General features: G+C 46.3%; 1 long non-coding RNA gene across 1 annotated transcript in view; it reads right to left on the bottom strand.

The window, feature by feature from the left end:
* Positions 1 to 453: 453 nt before the first annotated feature.
* The window catches only part of LOC310713527, a 76,286-nt gene continuing 50,000 nt past the window's right edge, over positions 454 to 26,739 (bottom strand). Inside the window, exon 2 of the long non-coding RNA XR_014529307.1 lies at positions 454 to 633. This is a non-coding gene — a long non-coding RNA (uncharacterized lncRNA). The remainder of the gene's footprint in view (positions 634 to 26,739) is intronic.

Here is a 26,739-nt window from a genome sequence, read left to right as displayed (position 1 = left end):
TGTGAAATATAAAATAACAAAATCTACAGTCTGGCTAGTTGTGTGGATAACAGGCAGCAGCACCAGCTATCTCTCCTGCCTGTGGCTGTGTCAGCTGAGCCATCCGCACACTCCATTTTGTTTATGTGCGTGTTTGTACTTGAGTGCTTGTGCTGTAAATTTGCAGGGAAGTCAGGATTGGGACCCAGCAGGCCTGGTAATTTGCCAGCATTCCTGTTGGGTCAGCAGAATAGGGGTAAAATAAAAAAAGCACATTGACCCAATTTCTTGAACTAAATATACAGTACTAGCAGTGACAATGAAAGCTGCTCAAGTGTTTGCTCTGTGAATGATTTCCCCTCTGTTTCAAATTGGGCAGTAGAGGACAATGTATTGCAAATGAGCAACTGAAGAACATTCTGTGAGCCTTCCATTAGGTGTAATGGGGTTTGTTCACCAGACTCCCACAGAGTATCACATTTCCAGATTTTATTATTAGTATCTTCGGGGGGGGGGGGATCTTTTTCTGTCCTCTTGTCATTTCATTACTGAGCTTTCCCATCCATGGTCAATTCTTGAAGAACATGTGAGTTCTCTGCAGACTGGAGGCAGGCAAATGTTTTCCCCATCTTGACATCAATATCCGGAAAGGTCCTAGAACAGATAATTAAATGGTTGGTTACAAGCTTGGTGGATCAGGGGAATGCTGTGAATATAGTGTATCATGATTTCAACAAGACTTTGACAAAGTCCCCCATAATAGTATTTCAGAGGAGCAGGTAAGATGTGGGCTGGATGACGTAACTGTTAGGTGGATTTGTAGCTGGTTGATGGACCAAACCCAAGAGTACTCACTAATGGTTCCTCATCAACCTGAAAAAAAGTGACAAGTGGGGTGCTGCAGGGTTCTGTTGTGGACCCATTGTTGTTCAGTGTCTTTATAAATGACTTGGGTGAAGGAATTGAGATGTTCATCAAATTTGCAGAAGGCACCAAACTGAGAGGGGTAGTTAGTGCTGCAGAAGACAGAATCGGGATTCAAGATGACCTTAGCATGTTGGAGAACTGGCCCAAACTAACAAAATGAATATCAATAGGGACAAATGTAAGGTTCTTCACTTACTGTACACAGGAAAAAACAGCAACACAAGTATAAGATAGAGAATGCCTGGCTTGCCAGTAGTACGTGTTAAGAGAATCTAAGGGTCTCAGTAGACCACAAACTTAGTATCAGTTAAGTGTGATGCAGCAACCAAAAAAACAACCACCACACAAAACACTGTATGAACCTGGCTCTGGCTGTCAGCCTCCTCCTCTGCCTCATCCAGAATTAGTTGGCTCCACTCTTGCTGCATCTGCTACTGACCTCCCTACCTTCCGCCCTAACAGTTGCTGTGAGCATCCTCCTCCTTTGCTCCTTTGTGAAGTCAACTTCCAAGGCCATCTGCCTCACCACTGTGGGAGAGAATGCTGGAAGAGACAGAACTTTGATATGATTCAAAACTTTGATACGATTTCTTGTTTTATTGGATGTCTGAATTGAATCGCTGAGAAGTGAGGGCATTCAGTTAGACCAGCCTTCCCTTACCTGTGGTCCTCCACATGCTGCTGAACTCCAGCTCCCATCATGGCTGACTTTTGTCTATGGTGGCTGGGACTGTTGGGAGCATTTAGAGGGCACCAGATTGGGGAATGCCGCTTTAGGCAAAATAAAGTTTGCAATGGATATTTTCTGGGGAAAGCTTATCAGTTTTTATTTAATATAAACATATATGATACACATTGTTGTTATGTTATTATTATTTTTAATAGAATGTCTCATTAATTCAGCTTGTCTTATGAATCTACAAGAGTAGACCTGTATGAAAGACACCAGATGGCTGAAATAAATTGTTAAGGGAAATCAATAACTCGGCTCGTGACACATCAATACTTGGGAGGAGATGCATTCTGAATTACAGACTGAAGGGACTATTAAAAAATGTCACCTGATTCCAATTTGAAATAACATTTCAATGCTGCTGTTATTTAGCAAGAAACGTGCTAATTGTCAAGAGTGTTTTTTCTCTCTCTCTTTAAGTATCTGATATTTTCCCCTAAGAAAATTAATGTCATCCTTAACCTGTGACACTCTCAGTATTTGCTGGACTACATTTTCCATCCCCCCTGGCCATTAAGCTGGGTGGGGTTCATGAGAGTGGAGTCCAACAATGCCTAGAGGGTCACAGGTTCCCCACCCTTGACATGGCCTGAGTAGAATGAAGAAGTACTGTGGTAACTGTGTCCTCCGCACGCTGATCAGGACATATCAGTGAGGTGGGTGCTTGGGAAGGTATGAGATGGAAGAGTTGGTGGGGAAGGCATCTCCCTTTCAAACTGCAAACAGAAATAAGTGGGGCACGAAGTTAGGGTTGCCATGTTTCAAACAGTGAAATTCAAGTCAGAAAAGTTGTTGATCCAAAATCTACACTTCCAACATGGGTTGCTATACGTTCAGATTTTCTTGGACATTACAGAGATTTCCGCCCGGACATTGCTTCCGACTGCAGTATTCTGGATATGTCCAGGAAATTCGGGATGTATGGCAACCCTAAAGTGCTCAGTGGTGGACCTTGGGGTCTCACATTTCAGCAGCTCCTTGTGGGATGCCAGATTTTGGCACACCCAACCCCCACTTCTTGCTTTCCATTCTACATCATAGTTGTGGCACCCCCGAGGCTCCATGCCAGTGGAACCAAACCAGTTATGCTGTCTCCCCTAAATCCGCCTCTGAAGTACTATAGTCGTTTGAACACCTAGGCCCAGGATTCAAGCCACTACACCCTTTGGTTATGAAACGAAAGTCCACACCTGCCACACTTGTCTCACTGCCACCACACACAGGTGCATTCTTTTAGAATTTGTGGCATATAATATCATGTATCATTTGGCCCTAAGTCTAAATGTTGGCATTGCATGCATAACCTTTCCCTAGCTTATCATAAACAAATAAGATAGCACTTATTTCCTTTTCTTTTATAACCATGCAAACACTCCCCTTGACGCTTTTAAATTAAAAATGTGCTACAGATTTTTTATTTTATTTTTTATTTTTCAGCCATTTCTTCAGTGTGTGAGAGTAAAAGAAACTCTTCCTGAAATATATTTTCCCCATACTGTATTTGGGAAGGGAGAATTGCCCTCACTACACTTAACCATCCAAAGTGGCCAAGGGATTCCCCCCACCACCACCACCTTGGTTTCGAAACTTTAAACAAAAGCGCCACACAACTCATGTGCAAGGCTCTCAGCACAGCTTCCCAGCTGGAAGGAGCACTTTGGGAATGATAAGAATGTAAGAACATAATGCCCATTTGTCCAGCATCCTGTTCTCACAGTGCTCAACCAGATGCCTGTGGAAAGTTTACAAGCAAAACCTGAGCACAACAGTGCTCTCCCCAGCTGTGATTCCCAGAAACGGCTTCTGAGAGTGGAGAGAGAACATTGCCACCATGCCTAGTAGCCATACTTAGCCTTATCCTCCACAAATCTGATTAATCCTCTTTTCAAGCCTTCCAGGTTGGTGACTACCACTTCCTCTTCTGGGAGGAAACTCCACAATTTGACTATGCACTGTGTGAGGAAGTACTTTCTTTTGCCTACTCTAAATCTTCCAATAATCAGCTCCATTGGATGCCCCTAAGTCCTAGTATGAAAGAGGGAGACAAACGTCTCTCAGTCTACTTTCTCTGTGTACCATACGTAATTGTATACACTTATTTCATGTCCCCTCTTTCTCGCGTTTTCTCTAAACAAAAAAGCCCCAATACCTGGTCATATCGCATCATGTTGCTCTTCACAAAGTTTGGTCAGCAGTGCAATATTTACCCCACAGGCTTCCTTCCAGCCATACCTCCTCATGAGACTCAATAGGGAAGCAGCAACAACCCTCAGCACTTGTGAAAAATTTCTCTCCCCCCACCTTGAGAAACAACAGGAAATTGTCACGGCTTTGTTTTGGTTTCTGGCAGGGTTTTGGGGGGGGATGCGGGGCGGGGCAGTGCTTTTTACCCCATTGTATTTTAAATGGGCTTTCTGAAATCCACTTATATTTTAATTAATACCTGCAAATGAAAAAGGGACAGGCGCCAAGGATTCCACCCCCCCCCCAATGCTCTGAGGGCAAATTCTCAGGATCATTGCAGCATGTGCATCTACCACCATTAGTTGAATTCCACCTCTGGCCTGCTACTGCCAGCTACTGCTCACACAGGTAGCCTGATTCAAAACATTTTACTTTCACGAGTCATTAAGCTCAATGAGACTTATTTGTGGGCAAATGTGAACAAATATTGAGGACTTGGCATGGTTCCACAAGGTACTCCAAAAAACCTGGAACCAGTGAAAGGGGTGGTGGATGATAAATGCTGATGCCTGCTAAAGACACGTGGGAGTACATTTCCTCATGGCTGCTGTTGGCTGAAATGGTTGTGAGAATCAGCCCTGATAGAGGTGACAAGTCTAGCAGTATCTTTCCCTGAAGAGCTTTGTTTCATGCTGAGCTTGTGGATGGTTTTGGATAATTTGTCTTTCAGTTCCACTTTGGCAAAGCAAAAACGATGGCAGAACTCTGGCCAGTTTTAATAATAATAATAATAATAATAATTTATTATTTGTACCCCGCCCATCTGGCTGGGTTTCCCCAGCCACTCTGGGCGGCTTCCACAGAAACCAAAAAACACTAAAATATCATACATTAAAAGCTTCCCTGAATAGGGCCGCCTTAAGATGTTTTCTGAATGTCAGGTAGTTGTCCATCACCTTGACATCCGATGGGAGGGCGTTCCACAGGGCGGGCGCCACCACCGAAAAGGCCCTCTGCCTGGTTCCCTGTAGCTTCGCTTCTCGCAATGAGGGAACCGCCAGAAGGCCCTCGGCGCTGGACCTCAGTGTCCGGGCAGAACGATGGGGGTGGAGACGCTCCTTCAGGTATACTGGGCCGAAGCCGTTTAGGGCTTTAAAGGTCAACACCAACACTTTGAATTGTGCTCGGAAACGTACTGGGAGCCAATGTAGGTCTTTCAAGACCGGTGTTATGTGGTCTCGGCGGCCGCCCCCAGTCACCAGTCTAGCTGCCGCATTCTGGATTAGTTGTAGTTTCCGAGTCACCTTCAAAGGTAGCCCCACGTAGAGCGCATTGCAGTAGTCCAAGCGGGAGATAACTAGAGCATGCACCACTCTGGCCAGACAGTCAGCGGGCAGGTAGGGTCTCAGCCTGCGTACCAGGTGGAGTTGGTAGACAGCTGCCCTGGATACAGAATTGACCTGTGCCTCCATGGACAGCTGTGAGTCCAAAATGACTCCCAGGCTACGCACCTGGTCCTTCAGGGGCACAGTTACCCCATTCAGGACCAGGGAGTCCTCCACACCAGCCCGCCCCCTGTCCCCCAAAAACAGTACTTCTGTCTTGTCAGGATTCAACTTCAATCCATTAGCCGCCATCCATCCTCCAACCGCCTCCAGGCACTCACACAGGACCTTCACCGCCTTCACTGGTTCTGATTTGAAAGAAAGGTAGAGCTGGGTATCATCTGCATATTGATGGACACCCAGTCCAAACCCCCTGATGATCTCTCCCAGCGGCTTCATATAGATGTTAAAAAGCATGGGGGAGAGGACGGAACCCTGAGGCACCCCACAAGTGAGGGCCCAAGGGTCTGAACACTCATCCCCCACCACCACTTTCTGAACACGGCCCAGGAGAAAGGAGCGAAACCACTGTATAACAGTGCCCCCAGCTCCCAACCCCTCTAGACGGTCCAGAAGGATGTTATGGTCGATTGTATCAAAGGCCGCTGAGAGATCCAGCAGAACTAGGAAACAACTCTCACCTTTGTCCCTAGCTCGCCGGAGATCATCAACCAGTGCGACCAAGGCAGTTTCAGTCCCATGATGAGGCCTGAACCCTGATTGGAAGGGATCCAAATGGTCCGCATCCTCCAGGCGTGCCTGGAGTTGTTCAGCAACCACACGCTCAATCACCTTGCCCAAGAATGGAAGATTTGAGACTGGGCGATAGTTGGCCATACTGGCCGGGTCTAAAGATGGTTTTTTAAGAAGCGGTTTAATGACCGCCTCTTTCAGCGGATCTGGGAATGTTCCCTCACAGAGGGAAGCATTCACCACCCCGCAGAGCCCATCGCCCAGCCCTTCCCGGCTAGCTTTTATAAGCCAGGATGGGCAAGGATCAAGGAGACAGGTGGTTGGTTTCACTCGTCCAAGCAGCCTGTCCACATCCTCGGGGGTAACGGATTGAAATTGATTCCATGCAACTTGACCAGACAGGGCTCTAGCACTCTCCCGCCCCAGCCCTGCTCCCACGGTGGTGTCTAGCTCCTTCCGAATATGAGTGATTTTATCTGCAAAAAACTTTGCAAAATCGTTGCAGGAGATCTTGGGGTCTTTACAAGGCCCCAATGGTAAAGGCGGTTCCGTTAAATTGCGGACCACCTGAAAGAGTCTCCTGCTACTATTTTCTGCAGATGCAATAGAGGCGGCGAAGAAAGTCTTCTTCGCTGTCGCTATCGCCACTTGGTAGGCTCGACGTTGAGCTCTAACCTGTGTCCGGTCAGATTCGGAGTGAGTTTTCTGCCACCGACGCTCTAGCCGTCTCAGCGATTGTTTCATCGCCCTCAGCTCCGAAGAAAACCACGGGGCTGTCCGGGCTCCATGCAATCGGAGAGGGCGCTTCGGAGCCAGACAGTCGATAGCCCTGGTTAACTCCGCATTCCAGCGGGCCACCAGGGAATCAGCTGAAAGGCCATCAACATGGGATAAAGCATCCCCTACCACTCTCTGGAAACCATTTGGATCCATTAAGTGGCGGGGGCGGACCATCCGAATTGGTCCCACCTCCCTGCAGAGGGGAAGGGTCGCGGAGAAGTCCAGTTGCACCAGGAAGTGATCTGACCATGGCACTTCTTTGGTTTCATTTTTACTTAGTGTCAGATCACCCACGTCGCTAGAGGTGAATACCAGGTCTAAGGCATGTCCATGACTATGAGTTGGGCCCAACTTATTCAGGGACAGCCCCATGGAGGCCATGCTTTCCACGAAGTCCCGAGCGGCCCCTTGTAAGGTCGTGTCGGCGTGGATGTTAAAATCCCCTAGGACAACCAAACTAGGTGTCTCCAGGAGAACATCCGCCACGACCTGAAGCAGCTCGGACAGGGAATCCTTGGTGCAGCGGGGAGGTCGGTACACCAAAAGGAATCCTGTACTGCCCCTATTGCCCAACTTCCAGAACATGCACTCAGAAAACTGGGTCTTCCCAGTAGGACGCCTGGTGCAGACTAATGACTTCCTAAAAATCACTGCAACCCCCCCTCCCCGCCCACATGACCTGGGTTGCTGTGCGTAAGAGAAACCTGGTGGGCAAGCGGCAGCAAGAACGGGCCCATCTGTCTCATTCAACCAGGTCTCTGTCACACAAGCCAGGTCAAATCCTCCATCCACAATCAGGTCGTGGATGGCAGTGGTTTTATTCACCATTGACCTGGCATTACACAGCAACACCTTCAGGTTATGTGGGTTTCCCCTGTTGATTCCAGTATCCATCTGGTCAAGGCTTGGTGGAAGCCAACAGCAGGTTCCTTGGGGGCTTCTTGTCTGGCTGCCAGAATCCAAGATTGCAAGATGTTTCTAGGATGCTGGGTTTTGTGCTTTCTGGTTCTGGTGTCCGATACTTTTGATGAAGCTGATTGTTCAAGGACCACCTGCTGGTTCTGTTACAGCCACCACCTGTTCATGGGCTTCTCCCTTCCCTCCCATCTGTATAACTTTGACCGAGGAGGAACTATAACCAAGACTTCCAACGCATTCGAAGCCAAACTTGATAGCACAGCAGAGTCAAATGATGCCAAGAATATGACTGGCTTCATTTTCTTGTAAACACCCCCCCCCCCACACACCGCTTCATAGTTTCAGACGTGGACTTGATATATATTCTGGAAAGCATACCCTATCGAGAAAGATATTTCTGGCAAGAAATTCTCACATAAAACTTATTTTATATGTAGCCAGAAGAATACTGGGAAAATGCAAGTCATGGCTCATGTTTTTAAATGAGTTTGCTCCAGTCATGTTCCCACCCCTTTCGCAATTTGTATTTGCCTCCCTGAATATTCATGCCAACCAATTTGGGTGCTATATAACGTTTATGAAAAGTGGGCTTCAGAAGCACAGTCTGAATATTTTGTGCCAGCCAGGTTGAGTTAATGCATCGAGTTAGGAAATGGAAAGGGTGTCATGTGGCATGCCTGATCTCAAGCAACAGGGGAAATGCAATGGGGAATATCAAATTTACATCGGGAACCATTTGTTGTCCAACCACAGGGCTGTACAGAACTACAGAAAACAGTGGAGTAACAAAAGGGCGAGAATAATTTCTGACCAGTTTTATTTTCTAGCTGTTCTTTTTGTAGAGGGGGAAATCGAGTAAATGTTACAATTCATGCTCAAAATTCTGTATCGTCTCATGAAGGAATGAATCACACTGGAGACATGGACCAGAGTTCTTACATGCAGTTACAGCTTACAGATATCAAAAAGGAGGCCCACATTTGCAGTTACAAACGTTTTCAATTCCTTTACAGTGCTGAATGCTTCCAATTTTATACTTCCTTACTGACATTTTGAAAACGCATGCTTGGGTGATGCCAGGAAAAAGGCGAATGCAAACAAATGCATCTTTGTGATGTTGGAGGGGTCATATATGAGCGCAAGGCATGTGAACTGCAAGAATGACATATCTCATACATCCAATGCCTTTCTAACATAATAAAGACACACATTTATAGCCATTTCCCTGCATGCATTTCCCAAAGTTAGGAAACCTAATGCTGTAAGCATCTGACCCCTGTAGAGCTTTTAATGGGAGATGTCCTTGATATATGCGTGCTATTGACATTAAGAAAACAGTTTGTAAAAGCTCTCTCACACAATGGCTACTGCTGGAACAGTCTTTAATTTCCCCCCTTTTTTTACTGTTTGAATAACAATACACTTTCGTTCATGAGTATTAAAAGAAAACGTGGGCTGCATTGCAAAGGTAGCAACTCTTAACTGTGCACAAAACTAGCAACCGATGATATCATTCACAGTGCAGGGAAGAGTTATTTAATGTACCAGTCTCAAGGGGCAGTGGTTTCCTCAAAGACTAGTTTGTCAGGAAGCGGTGGCCAAAACTGCTTCACGTCTTACTTTATATTCTGTCTTGAGAGGGTCATCTACCATAATCAGACACTAGTTTATAGCTGATGGCAGTCAACAGAGACTGAGCTGAACCTTTGCTCTCTTTTAATAATCAACTTGCATACCAATTTGAAATATCTCACTGGAACCAGTCCAGGTTAAGAACTGTTAAGTCTCACTGCAATCCTGATAATACTTTCTGGGAAATCAGCCATTCTGAACTCAATGGGATTTGCTTCTAAGTAAACATATTTAGTGTTGGGCTGTAGAAGAGCTTGTACAAAGCTTACACAAGGGCTGAATTGTGCCCTCAGCTTTTGTGTACGGAAATGATGAATGACAGAATTGTTGAGCTGAACTTGGAAAGTTGCTGACGGCCATCCCACCCAGCTCCTTCCACTGAGGCAGACAGAGGCTGAATACCACTGTAAAGGAAAAGCATTCACCCGACAAGTGAGTGCACTTGATAGAGTAATAGCTGGGAGAGACTTGAATGCTCCGTGTGTATGGAAGGTCAAACTAGATGATCTCAACATTCCTTTGAGACCTCAGAATCAATGAATTGTTGGTATGACTGTTAAGTCGTGGGTTGACATAGCAGCCGGCACAGCGATTTTTCCAAGTAGCTCTTTATTGTGGTAAGCTGAAATAGAACTGACTGCGAACAGCTCAGCCGGCCTGTATTTATAGGCAGCCGGCTGTCAACATTGTAACCACCACAGCCCAGAGTTCCCGCCTAAAATAACTGCCGCGGACCTGAGTGAAAACTATCTACAGACCTGAGTGAAAACTATATACAGTATCCCCCTGTTGGCCCAGGGGGAAACTACACTACATAACACCCCTCCCCACCGAGATAAGGCGTTAGTTACAATCGTAATGGTTTCCTTATATACAGCACTACGCGTAATGGTTCAATTAGGCACAAAAGCATATCGGTTACATTTCCCATACTTAGACCAACAGTGATACCTGTCCAACAACATAGTCCTTTAAATACGTTGGGCGCTTGGAAACTCTGCCAGACCGCCGGGGACTGGTAGCCAAGTCCGGAGGGCCACACAGTTCTCGCTGAGGCTGTGGTGCGACCCTAGGTGGCGTTGGAACCAACTCCCCTGGATCCGCTGCTGTGGGTGGAGCCTCCGCAAGTGGAGTGGTCTGAGTCTGTTCTGAAACGGCTTGGTTCGGCTCCACGCTGGCAGTTTGCGAGGAAGGTGTAGGTGGGGCCTCGCCATCTGTACGTGTCTCTTCTGGAGCCGCAAGCGCAGTTGGGGGCACCTCGGTAGTGTCCAAGTCCCCAACCCTGCGCCTAAGCTGGTCTATGTGCCGTCGCCACAAGCGTCCGTCTTCGAGTGCCACCTGGTACGAGCGAGGTCCAGTGACTCCCACTACTGTGGCTGGCACCCAAGGGATGTCCCCCACATAGTTCCGGGCAAAGACCTGGTTTCCTGGGACAAATGACCGTGGTGCATTGGCACAGCCTGGGGGTTCAGCCACGGCAAAGTCTGGGTGTAGCCGGTCGAGCGGTGACCTGAGGCGGCGGCCCATAAGCAGTTCAGCAGGACTCCTCCCTGTGGCCGCATGAGGGGTGATGTGTTGCACGAACAAGTATTCGGCGACCCGCTCATGCCAGTCTCCCCGGTCCAGGCGCGCCAGTGCCTCTTTTGTCGAGCGCACCATTCTTTCCGCTTGCCCGTTGCTGGATGGATGAAAGGGTGCCGTTAGGGCATGGCGGATGCCCAGTCCCAAAAGATACCGCTCAAACGTGCCTGACGTGAACTGCGGTCCGTTGTCAGAGACAAGGACATCAGGACACCCATGCGTTGCAAACAGGCCTCGCAGCACCCGGATGACAGCTTCGGTAGTGGTGGAGGGCATCAGGGCGACCTCCAGCCATTTGGAATAGGCGTCCACCACTACCATAAAGGTCCGGCCGTGAAAGGGACCAGCCAGATCGATGTGCACCCTCGACCAGGGTGTCTTTGGCGTCTCCCAGGTGTGTCCCTTAGCTGCCGGTGGTGCAGGCCTCGACTCCTGGCACGCTTGACAGGCGGACACCCAGGCAGTGATGGCATCGTCCATATTAGGCCACCAGACGTAACACCGAGCCAACGCCTTCATTTTGACAATTCCCGGGTGGCCAACGTGCAGAGCCTCCAGGACGCGCTGACGGAGTCCCTGGGGAATCACGACGCGGTCTCCCCACAGCAGACAGCCGCGATGAGCTGAGAGTTCATGTTGTCTGGTTGCGAAGGGCTGGAACTCCGATGCAAAAGGCCCTTGTGGCCACCCCCTCCACACCCAGTTGAGCACCCGGCTGATGGTGCGATCCTGGGCAGATGCGGAGGCCACAGTGGCAGCCGATACAGGCGCTGCCGGAAGATCCTCAATCAGAAGGAGCGATGAAGCTGGAGCCGGGTCTTCCACAAATGCTGGAAGAGGGCAACGGCTGAGGGCGTCGGCATGGCCCATCGATTTTCCCGGGCGATGGATGAGCCGGTAGTGGTAGGCAGCCAGGAAAACAGTCCATCGCAGCATGCGTGGTGAGAGGACCGGTGGAGTTGGACGATCACCGGCGAGGAGGCCCAGGAGAGGCTTGTGGTCAGTGATGAGGTCAAAAGTCCTGCCATAGAGGTATTCATGGAACCTCTTCACTCCAGCCACAAGTGCCAATGCCTCCTTGTCGAGCTGGCTGTAATTCCGTTCCGTCGGAGATAGTGTCCTGGAAAAGTAGGCGAGCGGTGCTTCTCTTCCATCTGGAAAACGGTGACTAAGGACAGCACCGATGCCAAAAGGTGAGGCGTCGCAGGCAAGGACCAGCGGCCTGGATTCACTGTACTGTACCAGCACACTGTCTGAAGAAAGGAGAGCCTTGACCGCGTTGAAGGCCGCCGTCTCCCGATGACCCCAGGCCCAAGGCGTCTTAGTGCTAAGGAGTCGGTGAAGAGGCTCAGCCACTGTGGCTTTGTGGGGCAGGAACATGTTATAAAAGTTCAGCAGCCCCAGGAATGCCTGCAACTCCGTTTTGTTCTTTGGGGTGGGGGCCTGCTGGATAGCGCGGATCTTGGATGTGGTTGGATGAAGACCGGAGGCATCGATAAGATAGCCCAGGAACTCTACCTGTGGAACGGCGATCTGGCACTTCTCCCTCTTTACCTTGAGCCCGGCCTCCTGGAACCTGGTCAGCACGGCACGTAGGCGCTCGAACAGCTGCTGGTGTGAGTCTGCAGACACCAAGACGTCATCAAAATATGGTACCACGCCCGGAAGCCCTTGCAGGAGACGCTCCATAAGGCTTTGGAAGATGCCAGGAGCCACACTCACCCCGAACTGCAACCGGCGGCAACGGAATGCCCCCCGGTGGGTGACGATCGTCTGGGCTTCAGCAGTGGCATCATCGACTGGCAGTTGTTGATAGGCTTGGGCAAGGTCCAGCTTAGCGAAGACCTTACCCTCACCCAGGGAATGCAGCAGGTGTTGGACAACAGGAACCGGATAAGCATGCTGCTGAAGTGCCTTGTTGATCGTGCACTTGTAGTCAGCGCAGATTCTCACCGACCCATCTGGCTTGACAGGCGTGACGATGGGGGTTTCCCACTTTGCGTGGTCAACCGGCTCCAAAACTCCTTGGGCGATCAGTTTGTCCAGTTGTTCGTCCACCTTAGCCTTGAGAGCAAAGGGAACCCGGCGTGGCTTTAGCTTGATGGGGCGACTTGTGGATCAAGGCTAAAGGAGATGGGCGTACCTGTATATTGGCCCAAGGTGCCGTCAAAAACCTCGGCAAAGTCTTTGACCAGACCCTCAGTCTCTGCGTTAGAGATGCAGTTGATGCCGGTGACTTCCAGGCCGAGGGCATCAAACCAGTCTAGCCCTAGAAGGCTTGGCCGCTGACCTTCGACCACCACCAACCGGAGCAGGCCCGAAAAATCCTTGAAGGCGATCCGGAACCGGCCAACGCCTACCACGGGAATGTCGTTTCCCTGGTAGTCTCTCAGGTGTACGCGGTGAGAGTCGAGTTGCCTTTTGGACACTCTGGGTACCAGTCTTTTGATGGTGCTCCATGACACGATGGACAGGGCAGACCCGGTGTCGATCTCCATGTCACATGGAGCTCCTTCAATGAGCACCGTGACGTTCAGCTTGCGTCGCGTAGTCGAGTCGGTTTGGCCAATCGTGGTTCCAGACGGGCAGCGGCAGTTGGTGAGAGCGAAACAACTTTCCTTGGCAGACTGGAGTGAAGACTTGGACTTGCGAGTCGATGAAGGGGGTGTGTCAGACGGAGCCGATCGGCAGACCTTAGCGATGTGGCCCCTTCTGGAACACTTCCTACAGATGGCGTCTCTGAATCGACACTTGGCACGGGAATGGTTGCCTCCGCAGCCAGCACATTCCGGTTGGCCCTTGGACTTCTGTTGGAACTTCCTGCGCTCCCGCTTTGTCTGGTGCACATCATCGTCTTCACTGGAGGATGCCTCCTCACTGCTGGCCTCTTCATGATGCACCGGAACTGGCTCCCTAGCAAGACGCGGGCTGCTGGACTTGCGGATCTCCTGGGCTTCTGAGGCCACAGCCTCCTCAATGGCTTTCTGTAGCGTGAGGTCTGGCTTGGCTAGGAGGCGCCGTTGCAGATGGATGTCCCGGACCCCGCAGACGATTCGATCCATCAGGGCATCGTCTAAGTCTCGGAACTCACAGTGCATTGCAGCCTGTCGCAGGGCGGTGGTGTAGTTGTTGATTGACTCCCCCTCTGCATGGTTCCGGTGGTAGAACGCATGGCGGGCAGCAATCTTGGACGGCTTTCGTGCGTAGTGGTTGCGGAGCTTCTCTTGGATTGTGTCCCATGGTGTTGCCTGGACTGCTTCAGGCGCAACCAACGCTCGGGCCGTCTCAAACACTTCAGGCCCACAGAGGCTGAGGAATAGGCCCCGCTTCCGATCCTTTGATACTGCTGTCAGCTCGTTGGCTTGGAGGTAGCAGTCGAACCGAGCGAGGTAGGAGTCCCATGATTCAGAGGCTGGCGCAAACGGTGGTAGAGGCACAAGTGAAGCCATGATTCCGATGCCGGCGTGAAGGGCGATGGATGGAACACAGTGCTCTAGCCAGAACAGTCAGCTCTGAATGGGTTCTGCTGCCCAGTGATTTTGCTCAGTGATTTCGCTCTGTGATTCAGCTCAGTGATTCAGCTCAGTTCAGAGGCTGGCCGCATCTGGCTGTGCTCTGATGTCCATCCATCCCATCCTCGTCGCCAGAGTTAAGTCGTGGGTTGACATAGCAGCCGGCACAGCGATTTTTCCAAGTAGCTCTTTATTGTGGTAAGCTGAAATAGAACTGGCTGAGAACAGCTCAGCCGGCCTGTATTTATAGGCAGCCGGCTGTCAACATTGTAACCACCACAGCCCAGAGTTCCCGCCTAAAATAACTGCCGCGGACCTGAGTGAAAACTATCTACAGACCTGAGTGAAAACTATATACAGTATCCCCCTGTTGGCCCAGGGGGAAACTACACTACATAACACCGACGATAAGGTGAAAGCTGGTTAGCAACCTTTCCGACTCTGTTCAACAGATAACACATAAGCATCTGCTGGAAAGGGCACAAGAGGAGCAGGCAGAAAAGATTAAACTTTGGGTCAAAGTGGAAGATTCCCATAAGGTTTCGTCTCTACAGGAAGTAGAAGGTCAAGTGGCAGAACCTTGGGAAAATAACTGTCAAGAATCCTGGCTTTAATATGCCCAGGGAGTTTGTGGCACATACTTTTTATTTCCTCAAAGTTGAGAAAAGTCATCTTTCCTGAATCAGGCAATTGTGTTAGGAAAATGAGTCCAGCGTGACAAGAAAATGACAGTGGTACACTAGAAATCATTCCTCATTAAGGTTTCTTTTCAATATCAACCTAAGGACTACCAGGTTGAGGGATGTATTATATCCTGAGTAGGCAACATAACCTAGTTTAATTCTATCTTCTCCACCTACCCAGGGAATCCTGGTTATGTCTACTCAGAGTCAAACCTTGCTGATTCTACTGAACCGTGATAGAGGACAGTAACATTGCCTATGAAGCTTTGTGGTTTTGTACAGATCTGAATCTGTGATGCCTCCATCAAGTTTCAGCAAAACACAACAGTGGGCCTTGGTGCTCAACTCTGCTTCTCACATGAGCATGGGCTGCTGTATAATGACTCTGTGGAGTCGACGTCCTGCCAAAACATGCACAACGCTGGAGACAGCTGTGAACTGGATTTAGGTTTCTCCTGGAATTCCATTATGAATAATCTATTACGTATTATTTTAATAATTTAGTAGGTGTTGTTCATGCCTTAAATGTGTATCCTGTACCTCTTACAAGCAGAAATACAATGCAGACTGAAATAATAATAGTAATAATAGTAATAATAGTAACAACAACAACAACAACAACAACAACAACAACAACAACAACTTTGCCACAAGATCCCAGAGTAGCTCTCAGCAATGTAAAATACAATGTTAAAAACTTCATAGCAAATTAAAATCACAACTGGAGTGAGTATTGAAAATATACATCTCAAGGCCAGGGTATAAAAATAGACATGAACAGTGTCACTTTCTGGTTGGTGTGATGCAACTTGTAATTCCAGTCTCCTCATTGGTAAGAAATGATGTTCTGTTGAGTTGCTGGAGCACCTTGTGGGCACAGGGGCAGCAGCGGAGGAAGCCGTTCCGGCACCTGGGGCACCACGCACTGCCCCTAGGGGTGGGGCACACCACGGAGCCTCCGGAGTCTGCCTGCCTCCTCCCACTCAGCCGCCCTACAACTGGGGGGAGACAGTGGGTGGACCGTTTGCTCAGCTCGGAGCCTGCATGCGTCAAAACCACGCATCTCTCCCAGGAGAGACGCATAGCCCCGGGATGCTGCAGGCCCCGCGGTGAGTGCCACCCAGCATTTTGTCACCTCCCCTCACCCGGGACACCCGGGACGGCCCGCACCCACCGCACCCCCCGTCCTCCAAACCTGCACAGGGGAAAGATGAGGTAGCAGTGGTAAAAATGGTAGCAGACAGTACGACTGCACTGCTCTATCCCTTGCAACATCTCAACAGTTAATCTAATATTCCTTTTCTGAGTTCAAACTGACAGGGTGGAAACTGTGATACTTTTGTAGCGGCTCATACAAAAACCAAACACAAACAAGAGATCAGGGCACATGGAGAGGATCTGGAGCAGAACACCTTCAATAGGGTAGTATAACAAGTGACTATGATACAAAAAGAATACAGTCAAATGCCGATTGATTCATTTTCATGCACCACAGGCTCAGAAAACACAGATTGCTGATGTTGAATGCCAATAACTGACAGCAAAAGAATAGTAAGAACGATGACATGAGGCTCAACAAGAAACTGGTAAGGTGGTCAGTGTCCATGAATTGAGAGACAGGTTGTTAACCATAGTGCTGCATGCAGCCACAGCAGTTAAGAGGGCAGGCAATGACAGTTGTATTTTGAGGTTTGCATTTACAGCAGGCAGCCTACTGAGTGACAAAAGGTCCACTGTATTATTTCTTTATTAATTTTTTAAATTAATTTTCACATTTAAACATTTTCATCATATGCACCATAGCAAACAAATACAATTAAAAAAATAGAAAATAAAACATTTTCACACCTTATTAAATCCATATTTTGGAATTACTCAGATCCCTTAACTTCCCTCCATTCCCTCCCCTGGTTCTTTTATCTTATCTTGTATTGTAAAGGTAAAGGTAAAGGTAATGGGACCCATGATAGTTAAGTCCAGTCGCGGATGACTCTGGGGTTGCGGTGCTCATCTCGCTTTACTGGCTGAGGGAGCCAGCGTTTTGTCCGCAGACAGCTTCTGGGTCATGTGGCCAGCATGACTAAGCCGCTTCTGGCGAACCAGAGGAGCCAGAAACACTGTTTACCTTCCCCCTGGAGCGGTACCTATTTATCTACTTGCACTTTGAGATGCTTTTGAACTGCTAGGTTGGCAGGAGCAGGGAACAAGCAATGGGAGCTCACCCCGTCGCAGGGATTCGAACCACCAACCTTCTGACCGGCAAGCCAGAGGCTCTGTGGTTTAGACCACAGCGCCACCCGTGTCCCATCTTGTATTGTACATGTCTATAATTTCCTTATCCTTAATTATTTCCAATTTTGAACATTGTCCTTAATATTGCAAGTTTTTTTTAAAAAAAACCTGCTATTGTATTAACTTCTTTACAATGCTTTTGTATATATGCAATAAACATTTTCCATTTTTTAATATATATTTGTTGTCTTCTTGATTTCTTAGTCTTCCAGTTAATTTAGCCATTTCATCATATTCCATTAATTTAAGTTGCCAATCTTCTTTAGTTGGGACTTGTTCTTCTTTCCACTGTTAGGCTATCAATGTCTGTATAGCTGTTGTTGTGTATGTAAACAGATTTATGTATTCTTTCGGTATAACCATTCCAGTTATATCTATTACCTATTACTATATTATATCTTTAGGCACGTATACCACCTGTTAGAGACAATTTGGCACATGCCCAAATTGTCACCAGAAGGTAAAGCAGAAGAAATGTTTGAAACTGCAGCCAAGTATGGTGAAAAACACATTGTAGCCTGCAAGCTAAAAGTAATACGTGGTCAGCAGACACACTCTGGGTGTGAGTCTGAGAAGCTATGGGTTTAATGGGTCCCCAAAGCACTCACAAAACAACCCCCCCCACCCATATCGGTTATACTAAAGACTCCAGGCAAGCAGTAGCACTCAAAGAGCATTCTATCATATTGGGGTTGGGTGGTAGCTGTGGTTTGTTTGTTTGTTTGTTTGTTTGGCTGGCTATTGAAATGGGAAATGGGTACCTCGGGTTACATACGCTTCAGATTGCATACGCTTCAGGTTACAGACTCCGCTATCTTTGCTTCAGGATGAGAACAGAAATTGTGCAGCGGCGGCACAGCAGCAGCAGGAGGCCCCATTAGCTAAAGTGGTGCTTCAGGTTAAGAACAGTTTCAGGTTAAGAATGGACCTCCGCAACGAATTAAGTACTTAACCCGAGGTACCACTGTATACTGTAATTTCTCTTTTTTAAAAAAAGTAAGCTTACAATAATTATGTATACAATAAAACCCTCATATAACTAAAAACATAGATCACTGGCTAACTGCACTGAATTAAGCTGCAAAGGTACAATGTGCTAGGCATGATTATCAATGCAAAACATCTTTTGATGTTTAACAGACCACTGTATTTTAATATTTTGTTGGAAGCCACCCAGAGTGGCTGGGGAAACCCAGCCAGATGGGCGGGGTATAAATAAATTATTGTTATTGTTATTGTTATTGTTATTGTTATTGTTATTGTTATTGTTGTTGTTGTTGTTGTTGTTATTATTATTATTATTATTATTATTATTATGATGATGATGATGAATCTTGTTTCCTCCCAGTGGCTAGTACTGTGGACAAACGCCAGCTCCCTTGGCCTGAAGCAAGATGAGCATTGCAACCCCATAGTCGCCTTTGACTGAACTTAACGGTCCAGGGGTCCTTTACCTTTACCTTTACGAAAGGAGTGCGCTGTATTTCCACTTTTGCCTACTAAATGAACTATTAAAAACGAAACAATATAAAGTAAGAAACAAAAATGGGGACAAGTGTCTTCTTCAGATCGTTGTTAACTTTCATCTCTTCTGGTGTCTTCAGAATTTCTCTTTACCTAATTTTTAGCTTCCTCTGCATTGGACTGCTCATGTTTACACTCATTTAGGCAAGTCGTTTACCTCCTGTTCTACATACCAGTTGACAGATGTATCTTTTTCATTTCAGATGCTGTTTAAGCCTTGGGCACTGCTTACTGGAGAGATTTATTCAGCTCTGGGATCCAACTACTGGAAAAGTACTTTGTATTCAATATTTGCCACTTGTTCCGTACATCAAGTTTCCACACACCCTTAAGCTTGCAGAGGCACAGCAGAGCTACTGTGAGCTTTGTTTGTATTTTAGCTGATTTTGAATTTTGCATGCAGATCTGCAGAATGGATTCTGCCGTATTTCATTAGGCTTTCAAGTGCTTCTGCCATAGCAACACGAATCACCTATAGAGAGTTTGCATACATCCAATCTCACTCTTAAACACTGGTATTATGCACTTTATTCTCCCCCGCTTTATTTCCTCCCTGGCTTTGCAGACTGTTAGCAGCAAAGAAGTGGTGAAATGTTTGCTGTATCTTCCATTCTCTGGCACCGCCGCCGCCTGCCCCAGCTCTGTTAAATTATTGATTCATGAGACCCATTCATTCAGACACCAGTAAAAGCATTGTAAGACGAACCCCTCTTTCTAGTCTTTTGGCTGAGCTAAATAAGCTTGTGAACAAACTGGTCCACCCTTTATACAGCTTCCACTGAATTCTGAAGAGCAACCTCTTTACCCTGACTTTTAACACTTGTGGGGTACATTTTTAGGACCAATCTTATTCTTGTGATTGAGAATTGTTTTAAACTGTTTTATTGTTGTAATCTGCCCTGGGACGTTAGGGTAAAGGATGAGTAATATTGATACTAATAATACTAATATTGGACTAATAATATTGAATGCACAGTTAGCATATAAACTCAGGGAAAAACCAGAATTGTCCTGTAATTTGTGTATGTCTTTCTTCCAATATCAGTGTTGGGTGGCTGTGAGTTTGCATGGAAGAATGGTGATGGAGACAGGTGCTTTCTCCCTCTGGTCATTTCCCTGTCCAAAATCATCTGAAATCTGCTTTGGTGTTCTGTTTTTCGCCTCAGGCCAACTACAGCATCTTGGAGGACACTTTTGAGGGGGGAAACAACTATAGGAGGAAAGTCTGTACAGCCTCTTCCCTATTCTTCTGTTCACCTTTGCATTCTGCCAATACTGCTTTTGAATGTTGGAAGAAGAAAAAATACATGGTACTTAAATGGCATGTCTAATTTACTATGTCCACAGTTGGCTGATAAGAGGTAGCCAGCTATCATATCTTATTTCTCTGTGTAAGCTACACTGACAATCAATAAAGATGGGTTGCTGGGAGGTAACACAGAAGCAGATGTGCTCCATGTAGACCCGGTGATGAAACGGAGTGGTGTAGCAGTCAGAATGTTAGGCTAAGACCTGTCAGGCTGGAGTTCTAGTCCCCATTCAGCCATGACCTCACTGGGTGAACTTTGACCAGTCACTCTCTCTCATCCTAACCCTCTTCATGGGGCTGTTATGAGGATAAAATGAGTAGAGGGAGAACCATGTGACCACTTTGAGCTACTTGGAGGGAAAGGTGGGAATACTGAGGGTGATGCTCCTGGAATATATTTTTGTTCCCAATGTTGTACATTGGATATGTGACATAGAAGATATGTGATGGGACCTTCCGATATTAAAAGCATCAGTGGGGAAGGAAATCCAGTTGGCTCTGGAGAGTGATGCTAGGAAAGAGTGTGTTTAAGTCTTTATGCCCCTCCCATTACTATTGTTCTCTCAAAAGCTGCCATTTGGCCCCATGAGTAAAAAATAAAAATCAGAAATGATATGGTACCTATCTCCCCTGCCCTCCAGCAAGGCTAATAATAGCTTCAAGGTGGGTGGCAATTTTAGTTGGAGACATGACATTGGTGAAGGATTAAACACCCCCTTCCCTAGCCTTTTTCTTACATTAGATTGAGTGACTGATCTTCCACATCACATCTGTCTTGGCTTTTACATAAAAGCAACTCAAGTCCATTTAGGGCCCAGCCACACTTCTGTTTGACCCAGCTGCTTTGCCCCACCCAAGAAAACCTGCAGTTTAGCACTGAATCAGAGAAAATGGCAATTGGGTTTTCTGTGAATTGCTGTTTGTTCTGATTTATCACCGAAGAGTGGTTTTTTTCAGGGGAAAGCGGCAGGCCAAGAGCAAAGCCACTTCGACCCTGATCAAATTTGCAGATGACACCAAACTGGGAGGGGTGGCTAACACCCCAGAGGACAGGATCACACTTCAAAATGACCTTGACAGATTAGAGAACTGGGCAAAAACAAATAATTTTAACAAGGAGAAATGTAAAGTATTGCACTTGGGCAAAAAAAATGAGAGGCACAAATACAAGATGGGTGACACCTGGCTTGAGAGCAGTACATGTGAAAAGGATCTAGGAGTCTTGGTTGACCACAAACTTGACATGAGCCAACAGTGTGACGCGGCAGCTAAAAAAGCCAATGCAATTCTGGGCTGCATCAATAGGAGTATAGCATCTAGATCAAGGGAAGTAATAGTGCCACTGTATTCTGCTCTGGTCAGACCTCACCCGGAGTACTGTGTCCAGTTCTGGGCACCACAATTCAATAAGGACACTGACAAACTGGAATGTGTCCAGAGGAGGGCAACCAAAATGGTCAAAGGCCTGGAAACGATGCCTTATGAGGAACGGCTAAGGGAGCTGGGCATGTTTAGCCTGGAGAAGAGGAGGTTAAGGGGTGATATGATAGCCATGTTCAAATATATAAAAGGATGTTACATAGAGGAGGGAGAAAGGTTGTTTTCTGCTGCTCCAGAGAAGCGGACACGGAGCAATGGATCCAAACGACAAGAAAGAAGATTCCACCTAAACATTAGGAAGAACTTCCTGACAGTAAGAGCTGTTTGACAGTGGAATTTGCTGCCAAGGAGTGTGGTGGAGTCTCCTACTTTGGAGGTCTTTAAGCAGAGGCTTGACAACCATATGTCAGGAGTGCTCTGATGGTGTTTCCTGCTTGGCAGGGGGTTGGACTCGATGGCCCTTGTGGTCTCTTCCAACTCTATGATTCTATGATTCTATGGACCCATACATAGAAATCACAGGACAAGCAGTAAGCTGCTCAGATGCAAGCTTTCTTGGTATGGGACAAGCAGAAGTGTGGGTGATCCCTTATTTCAATGGGCCGTACTCCTGATCATGACTAACGTGGAATATCACCCTTTGTGCCCAAGTATTCAAAATTATCTGGTTTCTGCAGAATTCTGTTGTCAGTCTGCATTGCAGGCTGCTGCTGCTGCTCAGCCCATTCCAGATCACCCCTTTTCTTCTAAAACATACCATTAATTCTCAGACCAACCCAAGATCCCCAATGAAGCAGTGGCTGCTGTGGCATTCCTTATTTCATTTATGAACCACTTCCTAGAAACGTCTCCAAGCTTAGCTCCTCTAAAGACTTGGCAGGTAAAGATGGGAGAACTGAAGCTTCCTAAAAGCTTTGTCCATCAAGGGTAGATGGAGAGCAAAGGGCAAAGGTGGTGTTCCTCTGAATAGCTGGATCTTGAACTGTTTGGCAAGCCAATTAATATTTCTTTGGTCCCCCCCCCCTTGGTTGATTTGCTAAAGTAAAAATATACTGCATACTTTCAAAAGTGCTGTGGCTTCTTATTCAAGTTTTAGAGGCACGTAGCTACATGAAGAACATTCATGCAGATTAAGTGCTCTTTGGAGTATTAGAAACCATTTAATCTGTATAAATATGCTTTAGGGTTGTTCAGTTTCTCGGTTTTTACAACACCTTGAGAAGGAGCTGCAACGGATAGGGAGTTGCGCAAAGCATTTATTTAAAGAAAGATATACAATGAGCGGCAAACTTAGTTTCCCAGTAGCTAACGTCAGAGCAGTAGCTTCTTTCCCTATGTTTTTTGTATTTCATTTGTTCTCTATTAAGGTCGGCAGCAAACCAGATTTCATATTATATACGCCATTAGATTCAAAATTCAGTTTTATAACTGTTGATTCTGATGATAAGCTTGAGCTATGCTTTAAGTACTGAACAGTTTTACTTTGAAAATCAATGTGCCAGTAAGGATTTACACTTTTAAACAGCCAATTGTAAACAGTACTTATTTCCTAATCTACCCAAATACCTTTGCTTAATACATCACAAAGGCCTACCTTTTAGATTTCCATTGAATCTAATTTCATTTTTAATGGAGCTGAAAGAAATAATGTGTGACACTGTACCAAGAGCATAATATTGGAATGTCAACTATTTTGCTTTTGGGGCTTACATCGCCATTTAGTCTAATAACTCCTTACACTATAGTTTAATTATTTCCAAAAATAGAGAGCGCAAGCTTGTATTGAGCATTCCCAGAGGACAGCTTACATACCCTGAGAGGAATCCATGCTCTAAATTTAACAAATGTAGCTGTGTGTCAGAGTATAACGATCTTTGTCCAAGGATTTAATCTAAAACATTTCAGTTGCCATTTGCAACAAATAACGAGAACAAAATTATGTGTGCCACTTCTGATATAACACTTCACTATGGTTTCTGGACCTATTTCCATGGGAGCAGAGTCATACAGATGTTTCATCTGAATGAACAATCACATTCTTATAAAACAAATATTCTGGAGCCCAGTTTCAGTTCAAGAGATGGATCACAATAAAATTACAAGGAAGACCCATTCAGATGAAATATTGCTGTGTATGCAGCAAAGGGGATCATCTAAGATCTGACTCATGAATGAACACTTTTTTATCTTATTTTTAAGAATGCAACATTAATCCTATGCAACTGCTCAGACTACTCTGTTTTATTTACTAGGAATATGTTACCATGTCATCTGTTGTCATTAACATTATCATCATCACAATCATATATTGTTTCTAGGAGCTTCAGGAAGAACTGAACCATCTATATACACTATTGATCAGTTCGGAAGTAAGTCCCATTCAATCAATGGGGTTTACTTCCAGGTATTGGGTGAAGGTGTTCATTAATTTTGTATGTTCATTAATTTCAATTAGGATGTGTTATAAAAGTGCAGCATATATTTTCAGCCTTATAGTTTTCATACATATTTCATACATATTTGGGCAGGCATCATGGCATGAAAATCCAGCATAGTGAAGATTTGGGGCTATCCATCCTATCACCAGACACACTAAGTTCTGTTCATGACCTGCCATATTCTGTCAGGATTCCACCCCCCCCCCATCTCATCCTCTCTCTACCCCTGGCTAGTCACTGCTTCTGTATTGCTTAAATCTAACATTGACAATGTGTCGATGGGAAGATAGGCATGGAAGGAAAAGCTACAGCAGGAGAACTGTTATTAAGAAGCTGATGGGAACAGAGGAGGACTAATCAAGAGGAGGACTATTGTAGAGAGAGAAACAGTGAGAGTTCTTGGGAATGGGACAAGATGAAGGGTGGTTAGCAGCACACATCTCAGGATTTTGAGAAAGCTCTGGCAATGTTGTTGTAGAGGAGGAGAAGGAAGAAGGAGAAGGAGAAGGAGGTGGTGGTGGAGGAGGAGGAAGAGGAGGAGGAGGAGGAGGAGGAGAAGAAGAAGAAGGAGGAGGAGGAGGAGGAGGAGGAGGAGGAGGAGGAGGAGGAGGAGGAGAAGAAGAAGGAGAAGAAGAGATGAAGCAAGTATGTAATTTACACCTTTCTAAAGATTCCAGTGTATAATTTTTAGGCTCAGAAGTAGCAATTAAGTTCCAAAAGGCCAATGGTTTCAGAAGATCATTGCTTTCCTGAACATGTGAACATTTGTCCTTTAGGCCTCTTGAAACTGAACTCAGTGGTGGAGTGGGAAGATGGATGTCTGGCCCACCAATTACTCTTTGAGTTCATCTGAGAAGGTGCAAAGACACACTATAAGCAAATCTGTCAACCATAATTTAATCATAACATATAGTGTTAATTATTACCAAAATGGGGGGGGGGATTCCCCAAGATATATACAACTTAAATGCAGTTGTTTGTTTCCCAATATATAATTATTATATCAGTAATTATCACACAGTGCCCTCTGCTATTAATATTATATTTCAGTGGCTGCTTAAAGAGAGCTCTGCACACACCACAGAACATGCTGCCATAGAAAGGGAGGGCAACGTTTGCTACTGTCATTTGAAATGTCAATTAGACCTATTCTGTGAGACAAAGGCTTTATTCATGACTGACCTATACCCTGTATATGCTCAGTTTTCCCCTATAATTTTTAAATTCGATGCTGCGTAGAATACATTGCTGGTGCCTCAAATTCATCAAAATGGTTTTAATTGTTGTGTACAGTAATAGGGAATTTACCAATATGTTGTCAAGATGCCAAGATGAAGGGAACAGGGAACAAACATAACATAAATCCACAAAAAGCATTTGGGGATGAAACCAGATCCAGACAGGGCATGCGCGGAAGAAAGTCATGGTAATTGTTAGGGGAATCACCATCACTGAGCACTTCTAGTAAATGCATATGAAAAAAACTGGACACTTCCTTGCAAAAGCTGATGGGAATAAGAAACAGCTGGGGGGGGGGAGCTGGTGTGAGAAAAAGCATTTTCTGTAAGTATTGCTGCTACATAGATGTCATCAGCTCTCGAGGCTGCATATCTGCAACTATTCCTGTTGCTTTAGCAAGGGCTTGGACAAGGTCATGCAGATGTGCCTTTTGGAGCAGCAGATAATTTAATTGTCCACAGTTATTCTGGCAGGAAAGGCTCCTCTGCCATGGGGTTGGTGTTCTGCTCACCCTAAGAACAAAAAGGGAAATGCAATTAAAGAGTCCTGTATCCACCTCTACCTTTGTCCCTTTCCCAGACTTCTGCTGGGAGTGGGTGGAGAGAATCACATGAGAAACCCCCTTTCCTACAACAGTTTCATTGTTCTAGATCAGGCATCCCCAACCTGCAGCCCTCCAGATGTTTTGGCCTACAACTGCCATGATCCCTAGCTAACAGGACCAGTGGTCAGGGATGATGGGAACTGTAGTTCAAAGCATCTGGAGGGCCAAAGGTTGGGGATGCCTGTTCTAGATGTTCTGTTCTCTTCCATCTCCTAAGTCTCCTGAAGACCCCACCTGCCTGTCATCTTCCCAGGTTTTCACAGGTAGCCCAACTCCTTACACAGCTGTAATTGGTGGGCTGAGAAGAGGCAGCTCTGGTCAATCACCAATGTATCTGACCTATCAGAACATGCCTCCCCATGAATGCTATCAGAAAACAACACAAGTGGGGTGATCATGCTGGACAAGATGAGATAGGTGCTTACAGGTAGCAAAAGGTTGGAGGAGGTACATAGCAAACATTTCCAGGTCAGATGTGTATGGTGTGAGACTGATTGAGCCACAACACATTCTTCCTGCTTTGGAGTAGGAGTCTGGTTATGTCCAAGGCAAATGAGTCTTAGTCTGTGCCAGTGATAAAAACAGCATTTCCCCCGTAGGGAGGTAACTACAAGGCCTCCAGTCAATCTGAGGCTGTTTCCATTGTCCCCTGAAGTATGTGTGCATCAGACATTTATTCAGCTCAGAGGACATTTGCTCTGCAATTAGACTGAGGATCATCTTGCCCGGCTCTGCAAAAGAGAAGTAAAGATTTCTCCTCCTTCGCATCTGGTCCTGTCTTTCTGAACCTTAGCTGTCAGGAACGCAACTACAAGGGTCCTTAAGAGGAAATACACGTCTGCCCATTTTAATCTTATTCCTCTCGCCCTTAATTTCCTTTGTTCACAGTGGATAAATAAAAAGATTAATTATTGCACATTCCTGAAGCACCGCTTGGCTCTAAATT

The sequence above is a fragment of the Podarcis liolepis genome, assembly GCF_965112155.1.
Source record: "Podarcis liolepis genome assembly, chromosome: 8".
NCBI classification, from domain to species: Eukaryota; Metazoa; Chordata; class Lepidosauria; order Squamata; family Lacertidae; genus Podarcis; species Podarcis liolepis.
The sequence above is the reverse complement of the archived record's forward strand: the minus strand, read 5'-3'. Positions and strand labels throughout refer to the sequence as shown.